Raw genomic sequence first — 24,228 nt, forward strand, 5'->3', positions numbered from 1 at the left:
TCAGGGTTGATCTCCTCTAGGACTGACCAATTTGAACGCCTTGCAGTCCAAGGGACTCGCAGGAGTCTTCTCCAGCACCAGAGTTCAAAGGCCTCCATTCTTTGGCACTCAGCCTTTCTTATAGTCCAACTTTCACAGCCATACATTGCAACTGGGAAAACCATGGCCTGGACTATACGCACTTTTGTTGGTATAATCAAGGCCATGGTTTTCCCAGTTGCAATGTATAGGAGTCTTGTATAAGAGTCTTATGCAAGTACAACTTTAGCTAAGCAGACTCTGGCTTAAAGAGGCCAGGATTTCAAACTTTGCTGTAGAACAATTCCCTACAAGGATACATGAAGTTGTGTGACACCCCCCCCCCATGTGAATAACCTGGAAGATTTCACTGGGATTGGAACAGGGGAAGAAATAAAGATGCTGCATTTTAAAATCATTCCTGTACCCTTTAATCTGTATATCCCAGGCGGTCACTTTCCAGGGCCACAGCCCTCCACTCTGCCAGGAATGCAGGGGCACAGCTAAAAGCAAATGCCAGCAAATTCGGATCACATTCCCATTTTCCCTGCAGGGGCATGATCAGATTATTATTTTTTTTAAAAAAAGAAAGCAAAATACCCCACAACCCTGACTCCTTTCTCAGTCATTCACCACCCTGCGGAGGCCCCCAACTCCAGCCTGAACTCTCCCGGCTTAGAGAAAGGGACAGATGCGAGAGCAAGCAAGTACCGGTAGTCCTCGGTTTACAACCACAACCGAGCCCAGAATTCATGTTGCTAAAGAAGAAATTGGTTAAGTGAGCTTTGCCCCATTTTACGACTTCTCTCGCCATGTTTGTTTGTTAAGCAAATCACTGCAGCGGTTAAATTAGTAACACGGTTATCCAGTGAAATCTGGCTTCCCCGTTGTCAGAAAAATCATCTAAGAGAATCACACGGCCCCAAGACACCGCATCCGTCATAAATGCGAGCTGGTTGTCAAGCATCTGAATAAGGAAATCACGTGACCCCGGGGATGCTGCCACGGTCCTTAGGGTGAGAAATGGTCATTGAGATCACTGAATGAACCACTGTAAGTCGAGGACTACCTGTACTCAGGAATCCAGCAGGGATTCAAGGCAGAACACACACACACACACACACCCTCTCTTCCCATTGAGGTCTGACGGGGGCTGCAAGGCCAGCCAGCTTGGCAAGCCGAGAAACCCCCCCCCCCCGGCTTTCTTCTGCCTCCGCACAACCCCAGCAGCTCGGCGGGCCGGCGTCGTGGTGCGGCGCCGCGCGGGTCGCAGGCAGCCCGGGGCGGCTGGGTTCGGCCGGCCTCCCCGCAACGCCCACCCGAGCTCGCCTTTGCCCGCTCCTCTGCCGGCCAGCGAGCAGCAGCAGCAGGCGCCGCGGCGGGAGAGCAGCGCCGGAGCTCCCGGGACGCCGAAGACCCCAGCAGGAGGGGCGGGCTGGCTGGCGGGCGGACGGGGCGGGGCCGGGCGGGCGGGGTGGGAGTGACTCACTCCCCCGGCTGCTCTCCGCTGCCGGACTGGGCGAGCGCCCGAGCTAGTCGCCGCCAGCACCGGCCGCTCTGCGGAACGCGAGAAAGAAGAAGAAGAAGACGCCGCGCTCCCTCGCTCTGTGCCCGGGAAGCGCGCGCCGGAGAGCCCTTCCGGAGCGCCCCGTCCGTGGCCGCCTCCGAGCTCGCTTCTCCCGCGCCACCTGCCTGCCCCGGCCGCTCTCCCTTCCTCCTCCGGCCGCTTGGAAGGCGGAGTTGCAGCCGCTGCCTGCTGGGCTGCCTTCGCCAGCGCTCTCGGCGGGACGGCGCCGCCGCTGATGGAGCCCGGACTCTGAGCCGAGCCGAGCCGAGGAGGAGGAGGAGGAGCGCGCGTGGCTCGGCTATTGTTTCCCAGCGGCGGCGGCGGACTCGCTCTTGTCCCGGCCGGACCTGCGGGGGACACCTGGGGCCGCCGGCCTCGGAGGGGGGGGCGACGGTCTGCCCCCCTCAAAGGCTCGCCTGCGCCGGAGAGAGCCCCCTCCCCCGCCCGCCCGAGCGGTAAGTTGGACGCTGCTCGCTCGCCCGGGGCAGGAGAGAGAAAGTTTCGCCCAAACTTTTGCCTTTTCCGAGGGGGGGTCCCTCCAGGCGCCGCCGTTGCCTCCCGGACCTCGGACCCGGCCGGGGAGCCCTCCCGGGGTCCCGGTCCCCGTTTGGGGGTAGCTTTTCCCCGGGGAAAAAAAATGCTGGGGGGGGTGGGGGTGGCCGCGGCGAGTGCAATTGGCCAAGTTCCCGCTGGTATTCAGCTGAGCCGGGGTTCTCCATCGCCCCCGGCGTTTGGCGCCTGGCAGTGCAACGGCTTGCGTGGGGGGGGGGGTGCGCTCGGAAACCGGCGGTGCGAGAGGGGGGAAAGAGACGGCCGGAGGCCCGCGGAGGGACGGATGTGCGGGGGCAGAAGGAAAGGGTGGCGGGGCTTGTAGAGGTGGGTCGGTGGGGGTCTTGACTGCCGAAGCCGTGGGAGGGGGGGGGCGGCGTGGGTGTCGGCCGCAATTCCTTTTGGTGTGCTGCAGTGGCTCGTGTCCGCCCGCACGCAGGAGAAGAAGCCGGCATCGAGGTCCGCGTGTACACACATCCAGACGTGCTTGGGTTCCGCGAGCCAGGGGTCGGTGGCTTTGCTAAACTGCCGCCGGGCGCTCCAAGCTGGAGAGCGGCTGGATTTCTCTTCTGGACTCCAAGCTAGTGGTGGAAATACCTGAAATTAAGGGAGGGGGGATGGTGTCCTCTGAGATATACTCTTAAGGGACCCTTAACTCGTGTCTGGGGGACTTCAGATCTATTCGGGACCTCAGTGGTGGCTTCGGATTTTAAACACAGCCATGTTTGGAACTATGGTGCCTTTGACGGTTGACTTTCTGCCTCCCAAAGGAGAAATCTGCTCCTTCCTTGACTGGTCTTCCTTGCTATTTTTCCTCCACTTCTGAAATTGGCATTGTAGGCTCCTCCAGTACCCAGAACGGGTTTTGTTTCGTTTTGTGATGGAATTTTGTGGTGTGCCAAACACACAGATGGAGCTATGTAACCCCCTTTTCTTCATTCGGGTACCCTCCGTGGATTGCAGCACCTAGAATCCCCAGCTGGCAAGCATTCTGTAGCCCAGCAGAGCTTAAGCTGCACTGTCTATTATGGAGATTCTCAATCTTGCAGGTTGTCCCAAAGGTGCTTTTATTTTATTTTTTCCCCCTTTCTTTCAAAAGGCAATGAATTTTCTTGTCTCTTTTCTTTTGCTTCTCATCTAAGAAGCTTCCTCAGTTCTCAGCTTGGTTCACAACTGAAGAAGCTTCTTGAAAGAAAGTCTTCAAGAAAATCCAGGTGTCTTTTGGAGGAGAAAAACAACAACGCACCTTTGGGGCAAGGCTGGCGCTGTGCAAGCAGCAATGGATTTGGATTCATTGATAAGGCCAGGTAGTTTAGAGATCTGTTACAGTTAGTCCTCGACTTACAACAGTTCATTTAGTGGCCGTTCAGAGTTACAACAGCGCTGAAAAAAATGACCAGTGTAACCATTTTTTCGCAGTTACGACCTTTGCAGCATTCGATCCGTGTGATCGAAATTCAGATACTTGGCGATTGGTTCATACTGTGTCTCGGTGTTATATGACCTCCCACTTAAAAAAAGAAATTTGGGGCGCAGTTATGGTGGTAAGTCGAGGACTATCTGTGCTCATCAAGCTGCCTTTTTCATATGGCAGGAGTGAATTGAAGGAACTGGGGAGCCCAGGAACCCCCATCTTCCCAACTCCCAAACTAAGGCTGATGAGGGCAGAGACGCTGCTCATTGCTGAAGCTCTTTCCAGGAAAACAAATGTATTGCCAGGCTCCACCATGCCAAACTGCTGCTGTTTGTCTTATGTTGTTAGTCTTAACCCAACAAATGGACTTTGGGGCATACTGACCACCTGTTATTTGATGAGGTGGGAAGGATTTGGAAGAGGGTTGTTTACAAGATAGAGGTGCTATTTGTAAATTGGCTTGAAGAGGCTTCCCTATGCTGATTTCTTCTGGAGTGGTTGGATATCAAGTCTGTTCCTTCCTTCATTGTTGGCTGGTGGGCAGGGAATGGTCTTCGAGCAGCATCCTTAAGAGTGGACCATGATATCATCTCCTGTGGACTAGAGCAGGGCTGTCTAACCTTGACAATTTTTAAGAGCTGTGGACTTCAACTCCCAGAATTCCCCAGCCAGCTAAGGGAGTTGAAATCCACAGGTCTGTAATTCCTCAGCTAGAATTCTGGAAGTTTGAGCCGAGGTGGCGTAGCAGTTAAGAGTGCAGTACTGCAGGCCACTTTAGCTGACTGTGTTCAGCAGATCAATGATTCAAATCTCACTGGCTCAAGGTTGACTCAGCCTTCCATCCTTCCGGGGTAGGTAAAATGAGGACCCAGATTGTTGGGGGCAATGTAAATATATATATACATTGCTTACTGGTGTACACCGCTTAGAGAGTGCTTGCACTTAAAGCGGTATATAAGTCTCATAAATAAATAAATAAATAAGTTGAAGTCCATGTGTCTTAAAGTCACCAAGATTGGACACCCCTGGACTAGAGCCTAGTGCTCAGCTAGTACAGGTAGTGCTCGGCTCACAACAGTTCATTTAATGACAGTTCAAAAGTTGCAACAGCACTGAAAAAAGCGACTTACGGCCGTTTTTCATACTTACGACCGTTGCAGCATGCCCAGGGTCACGTGATTTATATTCAGACGCTTAACCACTGACTCACATTTATGACAGGCGCAGAGTCCCGGGATCACGTGATCCTCTATTGCAGCGGTTCTCAACCTATGGGTCGCGACCCCATTTGGAGTCGAATGACCATTTTACGGGGGTCGCCAAACAACGCAGTCCGCCATTTTTCCCCCTCGGAGCAGCGCCGCCCATGCGCGCCACGTCTGTGTGACCGGGGGTCGCCGTATAAAAAGGTTGAGAACCGCTGCTCTATTGCGATCTTCTGACAAAGTCAATGGGGAAAACAGATTCACTTCACAGGTGTGTTACTAACTTAACAACTGCAATGATTCATTTAGCAAGAAAAGTTGTAAAATGGGGCCAAACTCACTGAGCGATATAGGTTTTGGGCTCCATTGTAGTCATAAGTCAAGGACTACCTGTCCTGAATGCTATCCCTTGTGAGCATCTACCTAGGCTTGCTGGGAGAGGAGATAAGCAATGGGCCTCCAGAGCAAGGAGACAAATGGTTAGACTTGTGACATGTCTCCTCATTGCTCCAAGGTATGGAAGATAAGGGAAAGGTTATCTGGTGCTTGCATGGGTCTGTGCCTCCACTCCAAGTTTAGGTACAGCTACATGTTATGCAAATACAGGGGCAAAAGAGTGTTTTGTTAGTTCAGCAAGGTCATTGGAATATAGCCGTAAAATTAGATATTATGCTATGGAACAGGAGCTCTGCAAGGGAAGTGCAGGTGTTTTTATGTTGTCTTATGTTCCAGACCCTAGCTGCCTCTTCATGATTAATTGCCAGCTCAGGAGGGAATAATATCTTGATACTCCCATTTATAAGCCTACCAATATTTATAAAACATATGCCTTAAGGGGTAGACAGGGCTATTTAGAATCAACTTGAAAGCAAATTGTTTCTCCTTTTGATAGTTTGGGGCTAGTTAATCTCTCTTATTCCTCCAGCTTCTATTCACTTTGGTATGTACAGTAGCTAATATCCAACAGTATCAGAGCCCATAAAAGATATTTTTAAGAATTGAATATCTTCTAAGTGCTTTATTCCAAATAAAAGCTCCTCTCCCATCGTTAACGGAAATGATCTTACCTTCAAAAAGTACTGTAACTATTTTTCAATAAATAAATAAATAGAAACCGTAGCAGTGTACCTCGAGATAAGGGGAATGTCCATTTAGGTTATTTTGAAAGACTTAGTTATGTGCAACTTCAACCATGTTCTGGGGTAATCTCACTTTGGATTATGACTATGGTGGTTATGTTAATATGTTAGCTGCAGAACAGAATGCACACTTAACTGGATTAGAACTGTATATGATGTTATGGTGCTTGGTTTTGCACTAGTATGCTACATGAATCCAGCCAACCTGATTTCTAAACCATGATTTATGAGTTAGCATGTCTAAATCCCACCTATTATGGTTTATTCAATAACCATAGTTCAGGAAGTAATGGTTTGTTATAAAATGTAAAGAGGGTCAGTAAAAGAAGAGAAGGATAAAACGGTTTTGTAAGTGAACAGTAAACTAAACCCTTCAAGGGCAACTTGAGATGCAACTTTTTGAGGTGGAAAGTCTACCATATAAATTAAAATAAAAGTCAATGATCCTTCTCAGTCATTGACTGAGTTCTGAGTCCCAGAACTAGATCATCTCCGCAAGTGCTAGTTCTAGAAAAATGCTGATTCTCTGACACTTACATTGGACACATCATAAAAAGAAAATAAGGTTCCCCTCCATCTTATCCTGCAGTCTTAAATCTGGGAGATTAAGACAGATTAAGTGTTGTTAGCTTGCTAAAGAGTGGGTGATGAGCAAATCTCATTCTCAGTTCTTATCTTGTACGGAGCAATAAAAGGCTCATAAGAAACTTTATGATAGATGACTTCTTCTACTGGATTACTTTCTTTCAGATGCTCTTTATATTGGTTGAAAAAGGATTTAAATTTGTGAATTCAATAGTCCTTTTCTTGTTTTAAAATTCAGGTATTAGACCACTTTTGAAGTAATAAGGAACAATGGCATTCCAAATAAATAGCCAAAGAAGGTTGAGCTGTCATCTTTTAAGGGGCTTAAGTGACAATTTGGCATGCTATTTAGCAAGGAAAGTAAATATGGATACATTGCATTTTCCAGGCTGCCTTCATGTCCTGCGTGAACTGGCAATCTGCTATACAGTGCTTTTTTGTGTAGCCAGATGAAATTCTGGGGAGAATTCAAAGGTTTCCTTGTTTTATTGGCACGCAGTAGTCAAATAAAAAGTATGGAAATGTTTTTTCTTTTTTTTTCTGGAAATCAAAGCAAACCTTCCTTCCTTCCTTCCTTCCTTCCTTCCTTCCTTCCTTCCTTCCTTCCTTCCTACCTACCTACCTACCTACCTACCTACCTACCTACCTACCTACCTACCTACATTATTTTTGCTTTCCTAACTGGAATACATTGGTGATGCTATTTTTTTTCTCACAGCTGGAATTGTTTTCCACCAATGCTCCTGTAAATTTTGGTTTGAAGTATCTATGATTACATAGAATAGATACTTTGTTGCGTGCTATTGATTAAAGTTCCTTTTAAAAAACAAACATGGGGACTTCTGTGTATTTCATGTAAAAGTAGACCTTCTAGCACAAGTCCTTCTGTCCTACGACAAAAGAACATTTTGTTAGATCAAGACATAAACCATCTTTTTCTTCTCTGCTGAGCAGGTAGATTAATTCCATCTCAGCCCTTCTTTCATCAGGGTTAACTTTAAAGCTGCTCCATGTGTACGTGTGTCATGTATTTTAATGGAATTACATTTATACTTTGATTTATTTTAATTAAAACATTTGTGTTCTGCCTTGTATTTTTTCATAATGGAACAGGACAGGATACATTCTGCAAATAAATTGTAGAAGAAGGCAGAACTACTGCCAATGCCTATTAGGAAAACGGTTAGAGAACCGTCTATTATTAAATTCCAAGGTCTTGTACTATAGTCAAAGACCAAAGTCTTTCATTTGTGCAAAGCCCTTCATTCTTTTCTTGAGGACGTTTCCATATGTGGCATTTGTATTGCTCCAAACTCATATTGACACCAGGGTGATCACTTGACCTTGTCTCTGTTCAGGAGCAGAGTTAATTTCTTTCCAGTTCAGCTGAAATCTCTGGGTGTCTAGTTTGGCAGCTGAAAATGGGTTCTCTTTGGTGGGAATAACTCCCAAGATTTCACCTTGTGTCTTTCCCATGTTGGATACAGCTAGTTCACCAGGCACCGTCCTTTTAGATTGTAAGTTGGGTGATGTTGCCATGATGGATGACTCCTGTTTTACAAAGCACCAAACCAGCAACTGTGATGGGAAGGGGTGGTGGCTCTGATTAGGCGCCATTTTGACACATTCCCATTTGTTTGTTGGAGAGAACACTGGTTGGGGGTTCTTCTTTGTATTTTGATAGCAGTTGGGGGTGAAAGCAACCTTAGATCATCTCAAAGTGTTTCTAAGGGTCAGGGAGTGAAAATTAGTGGCACGAAGCTTATTCCAGAGCTATTAGCATGTGTGAAGAGGCTCCAAGAAATGAATGGACCTTAAGATATAGGAATCTAAACAGTTAAACATCATGAAATCCGGTGATCAGCAGATGGATTGTTTTGCTCCCTGGGATGGTTCAGGGTATGTCCATTCACAGGAAACTTAATCCATGTTTTAAGTCCATTTTCCTCCTCTTACAAGTAGCTGATTTACAGTCTCATCTTAACTGCTTGATGACTTATATCAAGATGGTAACTCCCCTGCTAATGAGTCATCTCAGTGAGAATGCTGATGCTTTTATTATCTTGAGCTTTTGGTGGCAATGTAGGATCTGTAGAAATTTGCCATACATGGAATCAAGTTAATGCTCTGCTTGTTCCAGAATTGTGTTTTCTAACTGGTACCGGAATGTTTTTCAGCATAATGTCTGCTCCCTGATGTTCTTAATTAAATGATCTTCCAATGAATTCTCCCCACCATTTTGAGAACTGTCTGCTACAGTGCTATATGCATTTACTTGGGAGAAAGATCTGTGGAGCTCAATGAAATTTTCTCTTGAGTTCCTGTGATCAGACTGCAGTACTCTTATTTCATTTCTTAGTTCCTTGTCCGGTTATCAAAATATCACCTGACCCTGATGATTAAAATAGGTGGTGTGGAATTCAAAAGACAAAGGGTATTTTGATCTTGGAATGTTGGCAGCCAATCAAACGTTAAGTTAATAAGTGGCTAAGCTTTCTTAGCGCTCATCTTCCGAAGAGGCACATTCCTTAGAAACGTTAGCAAACATCAAAGATCTGTCCAATTTGATTTTCTGCTTCTTCAAAACTCTTCTTTTTTTATTTTCGACTTTTAAAACTGGGAAATAAATCATTTCTGTTTTGCTTGACTAAATCAACCATTTCCTTGAAGGCTTTCCAGAGATCTGAATAGGTAGAAGTTCAGATACAGAAGACAATGTGAGGATTGTGAGTTTAATACCCATCCTGGTATAGTTAAGAGAAAAAAAAGGAAAGTCATGATGCTTCTTCTAACTGCCCCTGTCTTCTAGATATGGTCATTTGTTCCCGTCCTAGATTTGCAAAGATTGAGAAAGACTTCTCTAGGGCCTCAGGTTTAGATAAGATTTAAATATGTTATTCAGAAACAACAAGGGGAAAACCCCGTTCTTTATTTACAAATTAAGGCTGGAGAATTTCTTTAGACCAAGAATAATGTGTCTCACTCTAAGTGATCCTCAAGATGCTGCCAAACTTGCTGTGCATCCCAGCATTTGACCTTGTTGACCAGATTTGCGTTAAAAAGCTAGATGTAAGTTCTTGAGGTTAGAAAATGCAGAGAAACTTTCACCACCACAAACATCCAGGGAGGGGGGGGGAAACTATCTTCCACATTTTTCCCCCCTTTCCTAAATCTTCCTATCTCCCGTGGGTTGAGTGAATTGAATTGTGCTGAGTTCTATCACTGTTTCCTGTTTTCAGATGTCACCCTGGGCCAAAGAGAATGACTTATGGATACCCTAAATAAATACAACAAATTCAGTCATATGCAGTCATAGCAGAAGCAACCCAGGATCCAGGGAGTGGGGGGGGGGGCAGGAGGGAGGATGGAGGGCTCAAGATGAATATTCAAAGTTGAGCAGATGGATTCCTGCAGACTTTGTTGTTTCTCCCAGCCTAGCACGGTGTAAATAATCACGCATAGAGGAATTCGCCAAGGCTGAGCTCTGTTGGGGCCTGTCACTGTATTTCTTTGGCAGAAAGCCATTCCTCCCCAGCACACACACACACACACACACACACACAAACACAAGCTCTTTCCTTCCGTAATCTCAGGGGTGGTTGGCAGACCCTTCCATTGTCCTCTTCAGAGAGGATTAAAAAGCATCAAGACAGTCTCTGACTGGAATAAAAAAGAAGCCCTTTACAGCAAGCTGTCTTTGTCTGAGCATAATAAGAAGTGCAGGCACGTAGGACCGGGGATGAAGGAAGACTTTCCAATTTCTGGAAAGATTCGGGATCTTTGCTGCTTAGTTTTAAACTCTCAGGTGCATCATCCTTTGAAAATAAACACGTGGAACCCAAAGCTAAATTTGCAATCTCCCCTTTTCAGTCAGCTAGACAATTTGAGTAATATTTGCAGCCACGGATTCAGAGGAGGTCTCTGTTGTGGAACGCAATCAACATGGCGGTTCTTCTGACCAAGCTCTGGGGAAGACGCCTTGATGCTTGTGGCAGGGCTTTCTTTCCCAAAACAATGCCACAATCCACACCTGCTGTAAACATAGTCTGAATACATGGAAGCTAGATAGATGCGTTGCATTAACGCCGGGGTAGGCAACCTTGGCTTTTTTATGACTGGTGGACTTCAAGTCCTAGAATTCCTGAGCCAGCATGAGGGAAACTTTGGCCCCTTCATGACTCATGGACTTCAACTCCCAAAATTCCTGAGCCAGCATGAGGGAAACTTTGGCCCCTTCATGACTCCTGGACTTCAACTCCCAGAATTCCTGAGCCAGCATGGCTCAGCTTGGAAACCTTTCCCTTTCCCCTCAGCATGGCTGGCTCAGGAATTCTGGGAGTTGAAGTCCACGAGTCATAAAAGAGCCAAGGTTGCCTACCCCTGCATTAGGGTATAATGTGGGCTACCGGCATTAGTTTTGAGGCCTTTCAGATGGGAGTTACTAGGTCGATACAGATAGTCCTTGACTGACAACCATTTGTTTAATGACTGTTCCGAGTTATAGCGGAACTAAAAAAAAGGGACTTATGACCGTTTTTCACAGTTATGACTGTTGCAGTATCCCTGTGGTCACATGATCAAAATTTGGATGGTTGGCAACTGGCATGTATTTAGGCAGTTGCAGTATCATTCATGTATGTATGTATGTGTGTGTGTGTGTGTGTGTCTGTGTGTGTGTGTATAAGAGTAGAATGGAATAGAACAGAACAGAAACTCCAACTTCTCTGGATGTTGCTAGATAGCCCGAGAGGTTTAAAATTTTGTTGGACCCGCGTACATATCCTACAAGAAGAGGAAGCATTTGGCTGCACTTCCATATCTGAATATTACTTTTCCTTCTGAAGATGTTGGAACAATTGATCAGTGCCGTCTTCTTCCTCTGTTCTCAAAGCAATTAGAAGGACCATTTTTAAGAAAACAGCTTCTACTCTGATGTGCAGAAGTGGGGGCTTTTCCCCCTCTAAATTCTTCTCATTCAGCATTTGTGCACTCTTGTTGCCTCCAAAAATAAAAACCTCCAAGTTGAGTTTGACGTTTGGTGATTTCATGGCCGTGTCCATGCATTTTCTTGGCAACAGATTGCCCGGCTGCTTTCTGGGATCTCTTTCAGCCCTCCCATCTATGCTGCAATTCCAGTTTTCTGTGGCAGTTTCTCATCAATTACTAACTAGACTCAAGCCCCTTTAGCTTCTGAGCTATAAAAAGATCAGCTGAGTGCTGCTACGTGCTGAAACACACACACACACACACACCGCTTGCAAATTGGGGGCGAGGTTATAACTGAAGTTGTAATTTAATTTAAGATGTTGGGTCTGGTAGAATTTGGACTAAGAAATTGGCCATAAGCATTTGCAGACTGCATGCATTTAGCAGTTAAATTGCTTCTTGTGTATGAACTTGAGTCTGGGCTCTCTCCCTTTGTGTTTTTCAGGCTGATAATTAAATATAAAACTGGCAGGTCTTTTGGACTCTAAATGCCATAATTCCCAGCAAGCTTGCTGGTTGGCTAGCTGGCTGGGAATATGAGAGATATTTCAGGCCATCGTGAAGTTAGGGAAGGCTGGCATAATGCATAAGGTACCGAGTGGCTTCCATACTTGGTCACCTTGGCTGCAGATTGGTTGTCTTGATTCAGATGTAATCAACTAAGCTAGAAGGTGGCTTGGTGGAGAGTCTTTTGGCTCTTGTGGTTTGTAAACCATGATTTATGGTTTTGCCAGGTTCTGTGAATCTCAGCACTTGTGGTTGAGTTAAATCATGATAAATCAAACCATGGCTTGGTATGATGATGAACATAGTAATTAGGAGGCCATCAGTGCTTATGTTCTTTTCTAGACTAAACCTTCCCTGTCCACAGCTTTCTGTCTGGAGATGAGAATATGGACCTGCTTATTAGAGGTGAGATAATGATTACAATGAAATACATGCTTTGAACACTGGAAATGCAGCTAAGGGTTTGTTGACAGACTTGGTAATTGTCTGCACTAAAGTAGGAATAAGGGATTACTCAGAGCTATTAAAATGGACTTTGTGGCACTCAAGCTGGCTGCTTCTCTTGAACGAAATATAGATGACGTTTCCCATCTTGGATCTATCCTGATGTTTAAGGGGGGGGTGATTGTGGGTGCTGAGATCCTTGTCCATGGCTGTGATTTGGGGTCCAATTCCATGTTCTGAGAAGACAGAAAAACAGGGTGCCTTCTCTTCAAATCCCTCCCTGAAACCTTGTAGGGAGAAACATCAGACCCAAAGGTACAATGACAAAATGTTTAGTTTCGTTGAAATTAAGCAAGATAATTTTATTGATCTGTTGGCTATCACCTGATTTTTTTCTTCTTCTTCCTAAAATTAGAGAGGCATACTCCATATTCTCCTTTAGTTTTACTTCCCCTGACAATAATCTAGTGAGGCAGGCTAGTTTGGAAGTTATAACTAGCCTAAAATCACCCACTTCGCCTCTCTTGTCCAACTGGGATTTAAATTTGGATTTCCCTAATCCTATTCCAGTTCCCTGAGAAGTGTACACGCAAATCTAATGTGGAGCAGTTAACAACTTTCTTATCTCAAAAGCTACTCAGTCTTATCCCTTCTTGATTCAATCTTTATCTCTCCTCTAATCTAAATTGTAAGACTTTCCCCCTGTTTCAGGAGAGATTAGTGGGTAAGAAGAGATTAGTGCATTATCAAAATGTGAGACTAATAAGGTAGGCTGTTCCCAGCTGTAAGGGCCGGCCATGAAGGGGTAGCTTGCTAATTTATTTATTTATAAAATTTATTGGACACTTATCTTACCTCAGGGTAACTCTGGGTGGCTTTACAATCACACACGCTACACATAAACAAACAAATACACACAGGCACAGAGGAATAAGTTAATGCCAACAGCTAAAATACAGTTACAGATGGGGAGGGGGGGCGGAATGGGGGGAGGTGGGATCAACCACCTCCACTGCGATGGTCTCCCATTGGAACACCTAATACAATGTTTCTCAACCTTGGCAATTTTAAGGCATGTGGACTTCAACTCCCAGAATTCCACAGCCAGCATTGCTGGCTGTGGAATTCTGGGAGTTGAAGTCCACATGCCTTAAAATTGTCAAGGTTGAGAAACACTGACCTAATAAAAGAACCTCCAGGTTCCGAGGCAATGTATCTGAAGAGAAATAGGAGCCATTACAATTTTCCTCTGGGTTTGATGTTTCCCAGGAGTATTTTTTGTGGCGAATGGATGACTTAATCTCAGCAGCTGAAACAGTCACTACATTTGGCTGGGGGGGGGGGAGGGAGATTGATATGCAGCAGAATCATTCTTCAATCCTTCCCACTCAGGAAATATTAAGAGCTAATTCTGCGACCAGATGAAAGCCTCAAGGCAGTTTGAGTTCAGCAGAAGGACTTGGCCAACTGGATAGGATTTTTTAAATCTTGGTCTTTGCTGCGTTGGACTTGTTCTAAAGGGGCTGCTGACATCGGATGACATGAACATGCTTCCTTGCCAAAAGTAAAGTTCTCCAGAAATATCTGTTGATCCAAAGTGTCTTTGACCAGGCATGAAATCTTGGCTACATTTGAGAGGCACCAATGAGATGATTTCCGGATTCCACTCTGAGATCTGGTTCTTAACTTTGAAGGATCTAATTAACGTAGGACCCCAGATATTTTTGATTTTCAGGAACCAGCCATGCATCTATGAGGGATTGTCAGCCATCCAGGTCATGGTTTCGCTTCTCATCCAAGAAGAACTGAGGAAGCTTCTTGGATGAGAAGCGAAACGTCTTCAAGGAAAAACGAAGAAAGTCCAGTTGCCTTTTGAAAAAGCACCTTTGGGATAATCAGCCATGTTTTGTTTTGTTTTAATCAAGATACCATTTCACTACACGGTCTGTGTTGTACATCTCCCAGTAGTGCCTACCTTTTGCTATTCTCTCTTCCCTGTTAGTGGAACTCACGCCCTACATCCTATTTCACCAAAGACAAAGATTCCTTGGCTAGCCATGTTAGTTTGGCTCCTGGAACAGAAAACTATGTCAGCAGCTCTTCTGCCAGACGGTAACTAGGCAGCAGTGTTACGTTCCAACAATTAACAGTCTGCCCTTTAATAGCACTCAAAATCAACAGCCTACAACAGCCTAGATAATTTTCGGTCAGCCTGACATAAAAAGGAGAAGAAGGAATAAAGAAAAATTGTCTGGGTATCACAACAAGACTTAAAATAATGGAAGGAGGGCAGGGCACGTATTTGCTAGGTCTGAATAAGATATCTGAACCTGTGGAAGTGCACAGGTAAACATATATAAAGCACAGTGAGACAGAGGAATTTCATATTTGCTTATAGAATTTTCTGCATGATCAGAGCCTCTTGTTTTATCATGACCGTACATTGTTTCTGTATGTTTTCAAATGGATGCTAGTAGAAACCCCAAGAGATAACGACATAGAGCATCAGCGAGGTGGCCAAGGGATCCCTCCCTATACACTTAACCAGTGTTTTGGCCACTTTAAACTCTGTAGACTTTAACTCCCAGAATTTCCCAGCCAATGTGTAAGAGTCTGGAAGTTGAAGTCCACACAGTTTAAAGTGGCCAAGGTGGAAAAACACGGCCTTAGACCACATCGCTGCTTCTTTAGCTATGATTCTTGATCAGGATTAGTACAAATTTAACTCAGTTGCAGATTTGGGGTGGATGAAATGTGGTCTTCCAAATGTTGTTGATGGACCATTGACATATTGACATCTAATGAGAGTTAAAATTCCCTAACATATGGAGACCATCTCTTGCCCATCCCATCACAGATTTGAACCCAACAGCTTTCCAACTGGGAGGCAAAACTACCAGGGGGGTGGTCAGCCTATTTTCCAAAGCACTTGATGGCAGGACAAGAAGCAATGTATGGAAACTAATCAAGGAAAGAATCAACCTAGAACTAAGGAGAAATTTCCAACAGAGAAGACAATTAATCAGAGGAACGGTTTGCCTTCAGAAGTTGTATAGAGAGACCCTATACTAGGAGTAGGCAACCTTGGCTCTTTTATGACTCGTGGACTTCAACTCCCAGAAGCTCAGGAATTCTGGGAGTTGAAGTCCATGAGTCATAAAAGAGCCAAGGTTGCCTACCCCTGCCCTATACCATTTCAGACAAGTGGCTGTCCAGTCTTTTCTTAAAAGCCTCCAGTGATGGAACACCCACAACTTCTGAAGGCAAAGCGGTTCCACTGGTTAATTGCTGTCACACTCTCTTAGGAAATTTCTCCTTAGTTCAGGTTGCTTCTCTCCTTTAGTTTCCATCCATTGTTTCTTGTCTTACCATCTGGTGCTTTGGAAAAACTTTGTGTCTAAATCTTTGTGTCTTTTGGCATTAATGTTTCCTTGCAGTTCTTTGTATTCTCTGTGGATCTTGCTGGAAAAGCCGCAATTGATCAGACTTAAGATTTCCTGCTGGATGGGGACAGTCCTGTGCCCATGTGCCAGTAGGCCTGCATAAATGTTCTCTTGCCGTGTGGTAGGGGGTAGTAGCCATTGCAGCATGTGCTAACACTTTTATTTAGTATTTGAAGATGTGCTAAAATCTTAAGCATATACACCCCAGGAGGATGTTATGAAGGTGGGTGGGGAACCAAACTGAGGGTGAACAAGTTTCCGTAGCTGGGAAGGAAGGAAGGAACGGAAATCATCTGTTTGCTTTCCATCCTTGTGCAATGAGCAGTGAGGTTGTTCAAATTTATATAGAGTCTGTGTAAATACCAAGAAGAGCTGAGTCTTTATATTCTTTGAGTTCAATTGCCTCTTCACAGAACAGCCAAGACTCATAAGGGACTTCTGTTCCTGGTTAGAGCACTCGCTGGCCCTGTGTATAAAATTGTTGTTGTTCAGCCACTAAATTGTGTCCGACTCTTTGCAGCCCCTCTGTCCTCCGCTGTCTCCTTGAGATTTCCCAAATTCATGTTTATTGCCTCGATAACATTATCTAGCCATCTCCTCCTATGCCGTCCCCTTCTCCTTTTGCCTTCAGTCTCTCCCAACATCATCAGGGTCTTTTCCAATGAATTCTTTCTTCTCATTTGGTGGCCAAGATACTTGACCTTCAGCTTCTTTATCTGTACTTCCAAAGAACAATCAGAATTGATTTCGTTTAGGATTGATTGGTTTGATCTCCTTGCAGTCCAAGGAACTCTCAAGAGTCTTCTCCAACACCACAATTTGAAAGCACCACTTCTCCAGCACTCAGCCTTCCTTATATGTGTACCACCAATTTTGATCAGCAAATGGGTTAAATCAATGTTTTTTCAAACTTGGCAACTTTGAGATGAGTGGACTTCAACTCCTGGAAGACTCCAGATGTTGAAGTCCATACATCTTATGACAGTGTTTCTCAACCTTGACAATTTTAAGGCATCTGGACTTCAGCTCCCAGAATTCCACAGCCAGCATTGCTGGCTGTGGAATTCTGGAAGTTGAAGTCCACATGCCTTAAAATTGTCAAGGTTGAGAAACACTGTATGATCACCAAATTCTGAAAACACTGGGTTAGATAAACCTTCCACAAATTGGTGTTTTCCAGATGGGTTGGGACTGCTAATACCAGAATTCCCAATTCTCCTGGTCACCATCCATGAGGACTGGAGTTTCAACATCTCTGGGGAACACAATTTAGAAAGGATAGACGGGAACTTGGGAAACAGCAATCCACGTCAGGAATTTGTGAGCCAGTAGAAGCATAATAAAGTCCCTGCTTACTATCACGACCAGCAAATGTTTGATTGCATTTTAATTAAGTATCAGTATTGTAATATCTCCATTTTCATCAGAACAGAACAGAATAACAGCGCTGGAAGGGATTTGGAAGTCTTCTAGTCCAACCCCCTGCTCAAGTAGGAAACACTAGGGTAGGGTTACATCACCATGAACATTGGAGGAAAATTCCACTTAGGGTTAGGGTTAGGTCAAAATGAACTCATAGAGCAAAATGGACATCGCCAACAAACTCGGAGTGCTTGGGTATGGTTAGGAGCGCACTACCATTTCTAGGCTGTCCTATCTATGTTTCCTAGGAAAATACATGGGAAAATTCCATTGGAGGAAAATTCCACTTAGGGTTAGGGTTAGGTCAGCATGAACTCAAAGAGCAAAATGGACATCGCCAACAAATTCAGAGTACTTTGGTATGGTTAGGAGGGCACTGACTTTTCTGGCCTACCCTATCTATGTTTGCTGGTAAAATACATGGGAAAATCCATTGGAGGAAAATTCCACTTAGGTTTAGGGTTAGGTCAGCATGAACTCCTAGAGCAAAATGAACACCGCCAACAAATTCAGAGTGCTTTGGTATGGTTAGGAGGGCACTGATTTTTCTAGGCTGCCCTATCTATGTTTGCTGGTTAAATACATGGGAAAATCCCATTGGAGGAAAATTCCACTTAGGGTTAGGGTTAGGTCAGCATGAACTTATAGAGCAAAATGGGCATCGCCAACAAACTCGGAATGCTTGGGTATGGTTAGGAGGGCACTGACTTCTCTAGCCTGCCCTATCTATGTTTCCTGGGAAAATACATGGGAAAATCCCATTGGAGGAAAATTCCACTTAGGTTTAGGGTTAGGTCACCATGAACTCCTAGAGCAAAATGAACACCGCCAACAAATTCAGAGTGCTTTGGTATGGTTAGGAGGGCACTGATTTTTCTAGGCTGCCCTATCTATGTTTCCTAGTAAAATACATAGGAAAATCCCATTGGAGAAAAATTCCACTTAGGGTTAGGGTTAGGTCACCATGAACGCATAGAGCAAAATGGACATCACCAACAAACTCAGAATGCTTGGGTATGGTTAGGAGGGCACTGACTTCTCTAGCCTGCCCTATCTATGTTTCCTGGTAAAATACATGGGAAAATCCCATTGGAGGAAAATTCCACTTAGGGTTAGGGTTAGGTCAGCATGAACTCATGGAGCAAAATGGGCATCGCCAACAAACTCGGAGTGCTTGGTTATGGTTAGGAGGGCACTAACTTTTCTAGCCTGCCCTATCTATGTTTGCTGGTAAAATACATGGGAAAATCCCATTGGAGGAAAATTCCACTTAGGCTTAGGGTTAGGTCACCATGAACTCATAGAGCAAAATGGGCATCGCCAACAAACTCGGAGTGCTTGGGTATGGTTAGGAGGGCACTGACTTCTCTAGCCTGCCCTATCTATGTTTCCTGGTAAAATACATGGGAAAATCCCATTGGAGGAAAATTCCACTTAGGTTTAGGGTTAGGTCACCATGAACTCCTAGAGCAAAATGGACACCGCCAACAAATCAGAGTGCTTTGGTATGGTTAGGAGGGCACTGATTTTTCTAGGCTGCCCTATCTATGTTTGCTGGTTAAATACATGGGAAAATCCCATTGGAGGAAAATTCCACTTAGGGTTAGGGTTAGGTCACCATGAACTCCTAGAGCAAAATGAACACCGCCAACAAATTCAGAGTGCTTTGGTATGGTTAGGAGGGCACTACTTTTCTAGCCTGCCCTATCTATGTTTGCTGGTAAAATACATGGGAAAATCCCATTGGAGGAAAATTCCACTTAGGGTTAGGGTTAGGTCACATGAACCTAGAGCCAGCCAACAACTCGGAGTGCTTGGTATGGAGGCACTAAGCCTGCCCTATCTATGTTTGCTGGTAAAATACATGGGAAAATCCCATTGGAGGAAAATTCCACTTAGGTTAGGGTTAGGTCAGCATGAACCTATAGAGCAAAATGGGCATCGCCAACAAACTCGGAGTGCTTGGTTATGGTTAGGAGGGCACTAACTTTCTAGCCTGCCCTATCTATGTTTGCTGGTAAAATACATGGGAAAATCCCATTGGAGGAAAATTCCACTTAGGTTTAGGATTAGGTCAGCATGAACTCATAGAGCAAAATGGACATCGCCAACAAACTCGGAATGCTTGGGTATGGTTAGGAGGGCACTGACTTCTCTAGCCTGCCCTATCTATGTTTCCTAGTAAAATACATGGGAAAATCCCATTGGAGGAAAATTCCACTTAGGTTTAGGGTTAGGTCACCATGAACTCCTAGAGCAAAATGGACATTGCCAACAAATTCAGAGTACTTTGGTATGGTTAGGAGGGCACTGACTTTTCTAGCCTGCCCTATCTATGTTTGCTGGTAAAATACATGGGAAAATCCATTGGAGGAAAATTCCACTTAGGCTTAGGGTTAGGTCACCATGAACTCATAGAGCAAAATGGGCATCGCCAACAAACTCTGAGTGCTTGGGTATGGTTAGGAGGGCACTGACTTCTCTAGCCTGCCCTATCTATGTTTCCTGGTAAAATACATGGGAAAATCCCATTGGAGGAAAATTCCACTTAGGTTTAGGGTTAGGTCAGCATGAACTCATAGAGCAAAATGGACATCGCCAACAAATTCAGAGTGCTTTGGTATGGTTGGGAGGGCACTGACTTTTCTAGCCTGCCCTATCTATGTTTGCTGGTAAAATACATGGGAAAATCCCATTGGAGGAAAATTCCACTTAGGGTTAGGGTTAGGTCACCATGAACCTATAGAGCAAAATGGGCATCGCCAACAAACTTGGAATGCTTGGGTATGGTTAGGAGGGCACTGACTTCTCTAGCCTGCCCTATCTATGTTTCCTGGTAAAATACATGGGAAAATCCCATTGGAGGAAAATTCCACTTAGGGTTAGGGTTAGGTCACCATGAACTCCTAGAGCAAAATGGACACCGCCAACAAATTCAGAGTGCTTTGGTATGGTTAGGAGGGCACTGATTTTTCTAGGCTGCCCTATCTATGTTTGCTGGTTAAATACATGGGAAAATCCCATTGGAGGAAAATTCCACTTAGGGTTAGGGTTAGGTCACCATGAACTCCTAGAGCAAAATGAACACCGCCAACAAATTCAGAGTGCTTTGGTATGGTTAGGAGGGCACTAACTTTTCTAGCCTGCCCTGTCTATGTTTCCTGGTAAAATACATGGGAAAATCCCATTGGAGGAAAATTCCACTTAGGGTTAGGGTTAGGTCACCATGAACGCATAGAGCAAAATGGACATCACCAACAAACTCGGAATGCTTGGGTATGGTTAGGAGGGCACTGACTTTTCTAGGCTGCCCTATCTATGTTTCCTGGTAAAATACATGGGAAAATCCCATTGGAGGAAAATTCCACTTAGGGTTAGGGTTAGGTCAGCATGAACTCATAGAGCAAAATGGACATCGCCAACAAACTCGGAATGCTTGGGTATGGTTAGGAGGGCACTGACTTTTCTAGCCTGCCCTATCTATGTTTCCTGGTAAAATACATGGGAAAATCCCATTGGAGGAAAATTCCACTTGGGGCAGAGATGGCGAACCTTTTAGAGACAGAGTGCCCAAACTGCAACCCCAAACCCACTTATGTATCGTCAGGTGTTGGGTGGGCGTAGCCCACTGGGGGTGTGGTTGCGGTGGTAACGGCAGACTGGGTGGGACTAAAAAGTTCAATCAATCAATTCCAACTTTGTGAGATCTTTGTTTTTCCCATGAGGTTGAAATTGATTGATTGATTGAACATTATTATTTTTTTGCATATAGCGACGGAGGCCTAAAGCGAAAAGGTTTTATAAAACCCAGCTGAAGGCCTAGGAGTGGGGTGACGGCACGTGTGCCCACAGAGATGGCTCTGCGTTCCACCTGTGGCATGCATTCCATAGGTTCGACACCACGGCTCTATACCATTTCAGACAAATGGTTGTCCAATCTCTTCCTAAAAACTTCCAGTGTTGGAGCATTCACAACTTCTGGAGGCAAGTTGTTCCACTGGTTAATTGTTCTAACTGTCAGGAAATTTCTCCTTCGTTCTAAGTTGCTTCTCTCCTTGATTAGTTTCCATCTATTGCTTCTTGTCCTGCCTTCGGGTGCTTAGTAGCCTAGCACTGTGTTGGCTTTTTTGGCAGCTGCAGCACTCTCCTGGCTCCTATTTAAGTGATTGTGCACTAGAACTCCAAGATCCCTCTCACAGTTAACTACTATTGAGCCAGGTACCACCTATATTATACCTGTGCATTTGTTTTTTCTTGCCTAGATATAGAACCATACTACATACGCATCTAGCCAACCTTAGTTGATTGAGAAAAGCTAAGCAAGGTCAGATCTGCTCAGTATTTGGATTGGAGAAGACCAGGAAGTCCCAGGGCAAGGAGAGTAGAGTGAAATGTTGAAAAACATCTCCGATCAAAACAAGGTCAAATTCCTTCCATATGTTGCTATACAAACTTTGTGGATGTGTCTCTGACGTCGGTCGGCAGCCGTTTTACTGCAGGGCGTTTTAGTCTCTGTTAGGTTTAGATATAGAAGCCACATGGAGAGATCCATCTTGAATAAACATTCCTTTTTAAGGTGATGTCTATTGCCACGTTCATCCATCCTTTCCAAGTCCAATTGTGTCCTGAAAAAAGCTGCTGGTTTACACCACATCGGTTTGTAAGGGGACATCGTATCTTTAAAGGTGCTCAGCTCCTTTCTCATCAATAACTGCTTTATGAGAATTGACCCTGTCTTTGTCTTGATACAATAATTCTAAGTGTTTTATTTTTATGTCTCTTTCTTTATTGGGAATATTACTTTTGGTTTTCCCAGATGTTCATAGGATTATACCTGCCTGCCCAGAATCCTGCAATGGACTTCCAGGACCCTCTCTACTGTGCTTTTATTAACACATTATCAATGGTTTATGTGTAATAATGAACATGTTAAATTTATAGATGTGTAAAAGTTCCTCTAGATTTATCGAATGAAGTTACACTTCATCTTATCTGAAAGGACGGGGTGGGTCTCCTTTGGGGTCCAGATTCTCCTCACCTACAAGCAGTTCTCGACTTATGAGCACAATTGAAAGTCAAAATTCTGTTGCTAAGCAACCCGGTTGTTAAATGAGTTGTGGCTGATTTTACAGCTTTTTACCACTGTTGTCAAATGAATCAGGCAGTAATAGAGTGGATCTGCTTATCGGAAGCCCCTGGGAAGGTCACAGATGGTGATCATGTGACCCCATGATGCTGCTACCATCATGAATACGTGGCAATTTTCCAAGTGCCCAAATTCTCTTCAGGGATGCTGCAACTGTTGTACGTGTGAGGGCTGGTCATACACCACTTTTTCTCAGTGCCAGTCATTAAACAAATGGTCATAAATTGAGGACTCCCTGAATTTTTCAAAAAGGGAGATCCAGAAATGACACTGTGCAACCTTTAAGGTTCTCTTGATTTTCAAGATCACTTCAGGATAACTTAGTGAGGCATTTTCAAGTACGTGACTCTCCACACAAACAGAAAAAGCAGCTTGCATAGCATAAGTAATAGCTGGAGAGAACAGCAGGGAACAACCATACAATAGACCATGATTTATAGTCTGCAGTGTCCTAATTCACAAACACACACTAAGCAAGAATTAAACAAATTACATCATCGCTTAGTTAATTGTGATCCCAGTCTTTGTGACTGATGTTTCTCTTTAATGTGCTTGGATTAGCTTTTGCGTTTTGTCACTTCTGCTCAGTGTTCAAACCCTAGGATTCTTTGCAATTTGGGGGACAGCTAGCCTCTTTTCATTACATTTCAGCATGGGATCTGTGGCTTTTTGCCTCACAATGTTCAAGGAGACAGTGGTTTTCCTTCTTCTGTTCCAAAACTTGCAGTTTAATTTGGCTGCAGAGTGCATGTTTTCCTTCTGACGCCACTTCCATGCTCCTGGGCCTTTTTTCCACGCCTGAAGGACAGCACATCATCTCATGTGACTCAACCTTACGAATCATGCTGGAAGCATGAAGCTGTCGCTTGATGAAACTAGGGTGGACTTCCCCCACAACTTTTTGGGAGCCAACTTTGAGATGTTTCAGGGAAGAAAAATCCAGGGGCTACAGCCAGTTTTAAATCATGACACTTCTCTCCTTCTCTCCTTCGACTTCCTCAATCACTTGAATTAGCACTGGTGAGATCACACTTGAAATACAACATCTAATTCTGGCCACCAAAATATAAAAAGGAGCTGAGAGCCTAGAAAGAGTGCAGAGGAGATCAACAAAGATGTTAAGGGGGGATGTCTGAAGGCTAAACCACATGATGAATGATTGTGGGAACTAGTTCTGTGTAGTCTAATGAAGAGAAGGACTAGGGGGTGACATGATAGTTGTCTCCCAATACTTGAGGAGCTGTCACACCGAAGAAGTCAACTTGTTCTTCAAAGCACCTAAGGGCAGGACAAGAAGTAATGGCTGGAAACTTACCAAAGAAAGATCCAACCTAGAACTAAGGAGAAATTTCCTCGTGGTGAGAACAATTAATTACTTCACGTGATTGAGAAAGTCGGAGGAGAGAAGGAAACCTGTCATGATTTAAAACTGGCTGTAGCCCTTGAATTTTTCTTCCCTGAAACACCTCAAAGTTGGCTCTGAAAAAGTCATGGGGAAGCCCATCCTAGTTTCATAGAATGCCAGTTTCAGGGTTCCAGCATGATTGTGGGTACTTCATCACTGGAGGTCTTCAAGAAGAAACTAGACCAGAGGTAGGCAACCTTGGCTCTTTTATGACTTGTGGACTTCAACTCCCAGAATTCCTGAACCGGCCATGTTGAGGAGAAAGGGAGAGGTTTCCAAGCTGAGCCATGCTTACTCAGGAATTCTGGGAGTTGAAGTCCCCGAGTCATGAAGGGGCAAAAGTTTCCCTCATGCTGGCTCAGGAATTCTGAGAGTTGAAGTCCATGAGTCATAAAAGA

The 24,228-nt window shown here is 44.6% G+C and overlaps 1 protein-coding gene across 6 annotated transcripts in view; it reads left to right on the top strand.

The window, feature by feature from the left end:
• Positions 1-1,506: 1,506 nt before the first annotated feature.
• Positions 1,507-24,228, top strand: part of FGFR1 (fibroblast growth factor receptor 1) — an 80,933-nt gene continuing 58,211 nt past the window's right edge. For all 6 annotated transcript variants that reach the window (XM_039354246.1, XM_039354248.1, XM_039354247.1 and 3 more), the window contains exon 1: positions 1,507-2,040. The gene's annotated coding sequence lies outside the window, so the exon portion shown is untranslated. The remainder of the gene's footprint in view (positions 2,041-24,228) is intronic.

The sequence above is a fragment of the Crotalus tigris genome, unplaced genomic scaffold (assembly GCF_016545835.1).
Source record: "Crotalus tigris isolate CLP2741 ecotype Arizona unplaced genomic scaffold, ASM1654583v1 scf7180000018549.3470463, whole genome shotgun sequence".
Lineage (NCBI taxonomy): Eukaryota > Metazoa > Chordata > Lepidosauria > Squamata > Viperidae > Crotalus > Crotalus tigris.